Here is an 8,601-nt window from a genome sequence, read left to right on the forward strand (position 1 = left end):
AATATTCATGTGATTTAATTATGGATTTGAAATTGAGTTGAGGCACTTTGGTTGGTTTATATTTGGATTATTTTCTTCAAGATTTAAATATGTTGATCTTGGTGGAATTTATGATTTTTGGACTGAATGGGTGTATGGTGATGGGTATTGGAATGAGGAACATGGGTTCTCCAAAAATTAATGAATTTTTGGCTTGGAATTGGCATTAACCTCAAACCACTTTGTAAATAGATTTTGAAATATGGATAATTGCATGGCTAAATGGATAATAAATGGCTCTTAAAAGGCCTTGGTGGCCACGTTTTTGGATTAAAATCGAACATGGGAGTCAAATTGGTTAACTGGAATGGAATGACATAACTGGATTAGCTTGCAAGCATAATTGGTATAATGATACCAAATGGTAAATGCCTTAATAAATGATTCTTGGGTTAACGGTTGAAATAATGTGAAAATATTTTAATTTGGAGATCCCCATGAAGGTGGAGGTCCCGAGGAGACTAATACAGGAAATCACATTTGCCGATGTGGGGTCTATACGACCGGGTTCTTGGTTCATACATTAGAGCCTTTGTATCTTTGTCCCTCCTTTGAATTTCATCGATTCGTGCATCTAACATGCGATGGGCCCTTTCAGCAAAGAGAGCTAAACCCATATAGCCAGTGGGTGCCCTTAGGACGGATAGAGCTACACAGTCCAGGTTAATAATTTTAAAATCTCATGTTCATAAGCCTTGTCACTATCCCGTTGAATGTGTGCATGTGGTTTTGACTGGTTTTGGAAATGGCATTACTTTATCACTTTTCCTAAGTTACATACCAGTACTTCTTCCACTGACCGTCCCTGGATGCTACATCATTTCATAATGTAGGGTATGAAGGGTTTTATATTACCCCAATGTAGCGTTAGGTTGTGCGGATTCTGATTGAGATGATGTGAAGTGGTGAGCCTCTATCTTCTAGAAGGCCAATCATTTCGTTGTCTTACTTTCATATATGTCTTAGTGTCTCCTTTTGAATTCCTTTGGCTATAGTCGGGGGCATGTCCCGACCTAATTTTGGTATTCCAATTTTAAAGGCTTTTGTGGACAAGTATGCATTGGATTATCGGTTTTGACTCTTAGAATTTTCATTTGACTTACTCATCTTTCATTACTAACTTAATTGGCTTCTGCCTTTTATTATTATTATTATTATTATTATTATTATTATTATTATTATTATTGTTGTTGTTGTTGTTGTTGTTGTTGTTGTTGTTGTTGTTTTATTATTATTATTATTATTATTATTATTATTATTATTATTATTTAGTTCTGGATGTTAGGCTAAGAGTGTAACGACCTAAAAATTTGATGAAATATGTGAAATTTGTGATTGTTATTGTTATTGTTATTGTTATTATTATTATTATTATTATTTAGTTTTGGATGTTAGGCTAAGAGTGTAACGACCTAAAAATTTAATGAAATATGTGAAATTTGTGATTGTGTGATTTGATTATTTTATCCCTCCCCGTAGTTGCATTATGGTATTTCTAGAGTGTGGGAGTGATTGGCAAGATTTTTGATGCATTTTGGTATCATTTATGCGATATTGTGGTTTTTGATGGCTTCGAGAGCCTTATTTTAGACTTACGGGAATATCTCTTGATCCGTGAGATGGATGGTCAAATGGACTGTGCCAGCAACTCCAGAATATCAATTTCAAGCTAGCTAGATCTTTGGTTCGGGTTCCGATGCACCCGAGCTCATTCGACTTATTGATCAGAAAGTTGAAAAATTGAAAATATGAGTGTGGGATCCACATTTGATCGAAACGATCTCGGATGGAAAATCTGAATTTTCCAACAGATTCTAAATGTCGATTTTAGGGTGTTAGCATATTTGGTATGATTTTACGGATTTTAAATCTCATCTCGACCCCTGATTTGGAAAATTATGATTTCGAATTTCGGGTGTCAACTTTATGAAAATGATGTTTTTTTGAAAATTTGACTTCGCCAACGCATCTGGAACGTTGAATTTAGTATGTTTGCACAGTTCGTTTGCATATATTGTACTCCGAACGAATTCCGAACACCTCGTCGAAATCCGGAGTGAATTTGAGGGCAAAAATCTAGTGCAAAAAAACAGAAAAACTGCAATATAAACTTTTTTTTTTCATATTTTGCTCATATTTTTCATCTTGACTCTTGAAAGTTAAATCCTAAAATAGTATTGGAGTTTAAAAGTGAATCTTGTGGGAGCTTGGGAAGCTAGATTAACACCTAATTTTTTATTTTATTACGGATTAAAGGCAAGAATTCATCATTTTCTTAGTAATTTCTTGATAAATTTCTCAAAACACCAAAAATCTTAGGTCTTGATTTTAAATCTCAATTTCACTCATTTTCACTTGAATAATATTTTTATCTAATAATTACTAGTTTTTTATCAATTTAACCAGCAAAACAACTTCGGTTCTTGATTTTAACCCGGATTTCAAAATTTTTACCCGGTAATGCTCAAAATAATATTTTTCTAATTGAACCTTATTTTTTACTCGATTAACTTGGGTTTTCAGTTGTAGGATCCTAAGAATATGGGAAACATGTTTTTGAAGTAAAGTTTTGATTTTGCCCTTCTTTTTTGAAAATCCATTTCGAGGGTCCATTTTGACCCCGAACCAATAGTCAATATGGGTGTTGTTGGTTTTATTTTGATGTGTAGATTTCATACTTGATGTTTTTAGTGGAGTTCGACATTGTTCATGCAAAGTAAGGTCGTGGGTTCGAAGTGTAGTGAACCGGTTTCAGCTTTTTTGAGGTAGATTATGGCTTAACTCTTTCAGAATGGGTTGGGTAGTAAATGATGATACAAAATATATGTTAAGGTGGGGAAATAATCATAAAAAATGAATATTTATATGTTGTTCCCGTGTGGGGGCCTATATATGATGTAATTTTCAAAATTGAGTTATTATGTGATATGTGTGATCATGTGGGGTCCTATGTGATATTGATAGCCTTGAATACATGTGAATAATTGTATTGTGTTGTTAAGATGCTTAATATGGTACCATTGATGCACTGTGATTATATTCATACTTTATTTGGCATATGAGACATGTGAAAATTCGTGAATGAAACTGAAATAATGATTGAATATTGGCTCACATGGTTATGGAATATAACATTGTGGTTGGTTGTGAAAATACTCATTGTGATTGATTGTGAAAATACACATTGTGATTGGTTATGAGCATTACATACTCATATCATATGCATTCATGAAACATTGGTACCACCATGGCAACATCTGAGAAACACTAGTAAAACCTTTTAAAAACCTTTCCCGAGGGATGTGCCGTGGAGGAGATATTGTAACACCTTAAAAAACCCTTTTTGAGGGATGTGCCGAAAAGGTGATATGAGATATGTGGATTGTATATGGGCTGACGAACTCCCTATAGGTCCTGTGTTGGGAGGCTTGCTTCTGTAGGTGTATACGGGGATTATGCGACGATTTCAGAGGTTTTGCGATGATCTCGTGCATTATCATCATCATCATATACATTGAACTAACTTTATTGTGTTATGTTGTGTTGTATTGCCATATTGACTTGTCATCTATGTATTTATCGTATTTTCTTTTACTTGTATTTGATGATCTTGTATATACATGTTCCCCCTTGTTCTTCGTATATGTTATATAATTGTACTTTTGTTTTATCTTGGTGTGATATTGCAATATATATGAGATATACTAGAACTGTTAGTGCAAGCGGTGTAGGCTACTATTGTGGGACATTTTTTGATTGCGGATGATGTGCCCTTAGTGTATATTTTGTATGCTTTATTTGATACTTTTCTTGGTTGGTCTATGATACATACTGAGTACAAGTGGACCATGCTCATGCCTGTTTCACTCTTTCGGTGCAGGTCCTAGCTCGAGTGCGCCTCAACTTGATTGACTCGAGCGATTTTTAGAGCTTCCAAGGTAGCGGTTGGACATTCATGCGTCTGAAGTTCACCTCTATCTTTCTATAGTAGTTATGTCTTTATTAGTATTCGAAGACAAATATTATTGCTTTGTGGTTATTTTTCCAGTATATTTGACTCTTGGATTGTATTATTAGTTTTACACTATGACACCTGGTTTTGGGCATGATTGGTATTTTGCATAAGTTCCTTTCGTATTGTTATGATTACTTATATGGTTCGGCTTTGTTCTAGAAGCCTTATCTTGGGATATTTCTTTCTTTTCCTTTATTCGTATCAATTTGGGTGATAGGTTTACTTGTTAAGGTATGTCGCGACAAGTACCATCATGACCCTCGTTTTTGGGTCGTGACAAAGAGGGTTGTCTTATGCTCATGGTAGGCTTGAGATACCTATCACGACTAGGCCCCAGTTCGGGTCGTGAAAACCCATATGCTATTTTAAGGTGTATTTCACAAGTATAAGCATATAAGTATATATTTTATGAGTAGTATTTGATACCGAGAAGAGAATGTGGGTTTAGTGCATCCTATTTTTCAGAAACTACGTGTCATCGCAGGTTTATGAAAGCTCACCAGAGAGTATCTCCTCACCCCATTTGGTCTAAGTTTAGAGATCACACTAAGTTAAGGATCTATTTTGATGGCAAGGGTAGAATAGCTCTCCTCAACATAGGTAAGACATTAAGCTCTATGATAGTTCACATGATTTATGTCGGTTATAAGAATCTCCCATTATAAAACAAAAGTAAAGATTTTAGAATCTAAGTGACTCACATGCTTCATGCATGTGTTGATTTATAATTTTTGTTCATATTATTGCAGCTTCCAATTTTATTCATAATCAAGGTGAGTCTATCTACACTTAGCATGCATGTTTTAAGATTTTGCATTAATCCAGTTTTACTTATGCATTCACCCTTATAAACTCAGTACATTCTAGAAGTACTAGCCACATATATGTCTATGTGCTATATTGATTCACAATCTAGGCTCTGGTGTTCATCCCCCGCAACACAATTGACCTTAGCACCGCTTTCTACATCTCGATAGTTAGTGAATCTCGTAGCTCGAGGGCCAAGTTTATGATGATTTCAGATGTTCAGTACAGTTATTTTAGTTATTTAATTTTCAGTTCGGGTCAGTTCGGGTCTGTTCCGGTGCCTCTTCAGTCACCAGATTAGAGGTTTGTCAAGACTAGTCAAATTATGTTTCTTTCAGTTTCCATAGATTTGAAGGTTACTAAGTTACAGAATTTTTAATTGAGATTAATCATCGGTTTTATTTCCACTTTAAGTTTCTTCAGATTCCTTTTATCTTTTAAGTTTATATTTATGAGAATTTAGTGTTGAGTAGATATCATGGGTTAGCTTGGACTATTCATAGTCTTAAGCATAGTGTTACGTCTAGTGAGTACTCTCAGAGTTTTACATTAAAGCAATGGGAGAATAAGTAGATATAGTAAGGATGTTTGATTACTCTTGGAATCCTAGTATCTCATAGACTTGTAATTGTTTCTCAAGCCCTAAGACTGAGATTATTGAGCACCTTTCCTCGAAAGAAGAAGTGGAAACTAGGTTTGGGGTACTACGTTAGAGCAGCCGATGTATAAGTCCTTTGGTTCAACTTAAGGCAGTTTATAAAGAAGTGGTGGTCAGAGAGGGCTACTCTTGTTATCTTTCTATGGATCCTGCGGAAGAGAAGAAATACAAACCTCGCTTCATAGAGGTTCTAATTCTGTTGGCAAAGTCATTTGGGAAATCAATTATATCATACATAAGCTCCTTAGTGTAAGGTTTAACTAGTGTGATTAAAACAACTAGCCAAGAATGTTTACTCCTCTCGTAAGTCACATACCAACCTTTTAATTAGAATTGTAAGATGGATTCCTCTCTAAGCAGTTAAGGAACTCTGTAGTTACTAAAGGTGTCAAAATCCCTGACTCCACTAATTTCGTTGATGAGGTAGTGATAATTTTGTAAGGAGCATCAGCTATCATATATTATAGAAAATGACTCCATGGATATGGTTCAGATTTTAGATGGAAATTGGGAAATTTTATAGAATGTGACATTACAGATCGCCTCTATTAACAAATTAAGGAACACCCATTCAATAGAGTATAAAATTTCCTTTGGAAAGGAAATACTTTTGCTGATTTTTTTTTCAAATTAGTTCTTTTGTTGCAGGTAATTTTTTATTTGATCATTTTGAGGACAAACCTAGTGAAAATAGAAAGATCATTAATATAGACAAACATAGTACTCCTCACATGAGAAATCAGATCAACAAATTGAGAGGACTTGGACTTTTCAACCTTTTAGTGTCAAAATTGAAGCATGTTAAATATTTATAGAGAATCTAATAAGAATTAGTAGTCACATATGTATTTAATGAAGTCTGAAGTAATTTCATTGGCTAATGTATCACGCACCTGGTGAGGTTTTGGAGCGTTCGAATGGTACTAAACCAGGACTCAATTCTTGCAAAGGTTGAAGATACATGTTGTTGCTATGGTGTTTCAAGCTAGAAACCTGCATCAATTTCAAATGTGATATTTAGCACTAGGAGTGTATATGACCGGATTGATTAGAATTTTTTAGTTACCAAATCAAACCATTCGCATCAGATTTTTAAATCTATAAATCAAACCAAACTAATAAAATTTGAATTTTTGGGTTTTCTCGAATTTTTTAGATTTTTTAGATTTTTTTTTAATGTCTTCATACAAATATATAATTCACATGTGCTTCAAATATTTCTTTAGTAGTAGCAAGATACAACTATCTTAGGTGTTTCTTGAAAAAAACAACATCAAATATCAAATAAAAAAATAAATTTAAATCATGTATTTATACAAAACTAAAGAATAGATATCCAACATTATTGTCATTCCTAGTACTTAATTGAATACTTTTGTTAGCATTAGTATTGATTTGAGCTTTATTTGAGTTACTAATATGTATGTGTTATAAAACTTATTGGACCATTCAAAATTCGTAGTTTAAACTTGAAATAATATGTTGAAAGATAAAAACAATGAAAAGGTTTAAGAAATATTTATAAATTACATCATAGTAAATATGTTTATGTATAAAATATTTTGAGAAATTAAGTAAATGTAATATCGAGTTAGTTCCATTTCGGATTGGCTTTTTTTAGTTAAACTAACCAAACCAATTATCGTTGGATTTTTTTCTAGACGAAACCAAGTCAAAACAAATCGTTAGTTAGGATTTTTTTTCCGGTTTGACTCAATTTATGATTTGATGCGGGTTGCGGTTCAATTTTGTTTATCCCTATTTAGCACCTTAAAGTCCGAGTTTATTTTCAGTGACTTATTTTTAGATGGTAGTGTTAATCTCCTTGCAAAGTTCAATCCATCAAAAACTAGATATTGAGAATGTATCTCGAACTTAAAAAAATTGCTTACCTCAATGTAGATGCACATGGTCTCCTTGATTTCTTATAGAAGAGGATCTAGTTATTGTTGTGCAACTCACCTAAACAAGAATACTAAGAGATTGGCTGAAAAATTGGGGTTTATTCCAAGCTCAAACATTCATTCACCTTTTTTGCAGATTTGCACTCAATCATAGATTGATGACCAGAGAAGGAAGATGTTTTATGGCTAAAAAAATCTATGAACATTATTTTTTTTCCTCGGAGCTTACACCAGATGATGGCAGCGGATGAAGATGCTCAAGATAGTTTTGTCTTTGCTGCTTTAGTTTCCACTTCTGATTGTTTTACTTTTCTAATTTTTTGTTTGGTGTTGCTTTTTGTTTTTTTCTCTTTTGATCTGTTGTTGATTGGGCCACTTTTAGTTCTGATCTGAATCGTATATAACTTGGGCCCTTTTTGCTTTAATATATAGGAAAAATTTCATAAGCACAACTTTATTACTAAAATTACTAAAAAAAATTCCTTCAATTTAAAAAAATTACAAATATCTCAACTTTTATCAATTTAGGTTAAAAATTGAGATACATCCTAATAAACTTTTTTTTTGCTTTTAACTTTAACAAACGAACTTCATTTTCTTCCTCCACCAATGGCAGAATTGTTGGTGCAGTTTCATTCCATAATTTTCTCTTCTTCTTCATGTTTTTGAATTAAGGTATCACCCCAACCTCCCAAATTCATCTTTACTCTCTTCTTATTATATTCAACGATTTTATCAAAAATCAATTTAAATCTTCATCACTTCAATTTTTTGTTACAATATCAAGTTTACAATGGATCTAGATTCTATAGCTTCGTTTAGCCTTCAATTTTTGAATTGTACAAGTTTTTCTAATTTTAATCTTTAATTTTCATCTCAACAAATTTAATAATTTGTCTCAATTCTCAAAAAGTTCATACAGTATCAATAAATTTTGTCATTCCCCTCTCAATTTCAACTTCATTAACATCTTTTTGTTGTTTTTGATAATGTTTCTGAAGATTTTTATGAAAATAGATCTAAATACTGCAATGATTCAGTAAAGATGAAGCAGTTGCATCAAAATATGACAGTAAAATCGAAGAAAAAAAAAGTTGATGTTGATAAGAAAAGAGAATCTAGCACTTGTTCAGTGAGGATAAGTTTTGTGACAAATATTTTAGTTTAGTTTACTTGTA

General features: G+C 32.9%; 1 protein-coding gene across 1 annotated transcript in view; it reads right to left on the reverse strand.

The window, feature by feature from the left end:
- Positions 1-7,738, reverse strand: part of LOC107869768 (probable aquaporin TIP1-2) — a 28,219-nt gene extending 20,481 nt beyond the window's left edge. Inside the window, exons 1-2 of the mRNA XM_016716208.2 lie at positions 7,412-7,738; positions 6,413-6,512 (exon numbers count right to left, since the gene is read on the reverse strand). The gene's annotated coding sequence lies outside the window, so the exon portion shown is untranslated. The remainder of the gene's footprint in view (positions 1-6,412; positions 6,513-7,411) is intronic.
- Positions 7,739-8,601: the final 863 nt, after the last annotated feature.

This window comes from Capsicum annuum, chromosome 7, assembly GCF_002878395.1.
Source record: "Capsicum annuum cultivar UCD-10X-F1 chromosome 7, UCD10Xv1.1, whole genome shotgun sequence".
Taxonomy (NCBI): Eukaryota; Viridiplantae; Streptophyta; class Magnoliopsida; order Solanales; family Solanaceae; genus Capsicum; species Capsicum annuum.